At 49.4% G+C, this 1311-nt stretch overlaps 1 long non-coding RNA gene across 1 annotated transcript in view; it reads left to right on the forward strand.

Moving 5' to 3' along the window:
- Positions 1-1311, forward strand: part of LOC101864521 — a 60409-nt gene that overhangs the window by 1523 nt on the left and 57575 nt on the right. The window lies entirely within an intron of this gene.

Genomic DNA, 1311 nt, shown 5'->3' on the forward strand with positions numbered 1-1311 from the left:
AGATAGATAGATAGATAGATAGATAGATAGATAGATAGATAGATAGATAGATAGAGAGGGAGATAGAGATTGAAAGAGAAAGAAAAGGAAGAGAGAGATAGTGAACGCCCTTTTTATTGAGGAAATTAGTCATAGTGACGAAGAGGGCACAGGGGTGGAAAGTGACGAATGAAGTGTAGTGACTAGTGTGATGGTTTTGGTGGTGGTGGTGGGGGTGGTAGAGCTGGTATGTGGTAGTAGTGGTGGTGTTGTGATGGTGGTGGTGGTCGTTGTAGTGGTTTGCGTAGTGGTAGTGGTAGTGGTGGTGGTATTTGTGGTAGTGGTGGTGGCAGTGGTGGTGGTAGTGGTGGTGGAAGTGGTGGTGGTGTTGTGGTGATGTTGGTGATGGAAGTGGTGGTGGTCGTTGTAGTGGTTTGGGTAGTGATGGCGTTAGTGGTGGTGGTATTGGTGGTAGTGGTTTTGCTGGTGGTAGTGATGCTAGCGGTAGTAGTGATGGGGGTGGTCTTTGTAGTGGTTGAGGTGGTGGTGGTGGTGGTGATGGTAATGCTAGTGTGTAGTGGTACTGGTATTGTTGTTGATGTTGTTGTGGTAGTGGTGGTCGTTGTAGTGGTTTGAGTAGTGATGATGGTAGTGGTGATGATATTGGTGGTAGTGTGATGCTAACGGTAGTGGTGGTTGTAGTGGTAGTGGTTTTGTTGGTGGTGTGCGGTGGTAGTGGCAGTTGGAGAGGGGGGGTGGACTCGGTGAAAGTAGGGCCGTGGATGAGGATCTCGTTTAGTGAGCAAACATTCTAGTGTCATTTTGTCATCAGTTGGAGTGAGCGAAAGGTTGTTGATTGGGGTGTATTTGTGAGGGGGAAAGGGTGTGGATGAAGGGATATGAGAGAGTGGAGAAGCGAAGGAGTGGAAGGGGGTGTAGGGAGTGATCGTGACATTTACTTAGTGCGGGCTGTACTTCGGTGTGTGACAGTTGTTGCACAGCAATTACGAAATGGATCCAGACAAGCCTAATAGCGCGCCGGTCTGAGTGAGCACTCAAGTACCCTGCGTGTGTGTGTGAGCACGAGCCTGATGTACAGGCAAACGGCCGGTCATGCTTCCGAGGTCTGCTATCGGGGCTGTCAGGGCGGCGCACGGCTCTGTCATTCTGTGCCCGGGTTTTATCTGTGGCGAGTGATCATTAGTGTCGGAGGCGCTTTTAGTTTGTTTGCTGTAGTTAAACGCGCTCGAACGTTATAATGTTGTTTTGCCGATCACCTGTTGGGCCCACTTTCATATTCATCCTTCGCTCTTTCTCTCTCTCTCTCTCTCT

This window comes from Aplysia californica, unplaced genomic scaffold (genome assembly GCF_000002075.1).
Source record: "Aplysia californica isolate F4 #8 unplaced genomic scaffold, AplCal3.0 scaffold00138, whole genome shotgun sequence".
NCBI lineage: Eukaryota > Metazoa > Mollusca > Gastropoda > Aplysiida > Aplysiidae > Aplysia > Aplysia californica.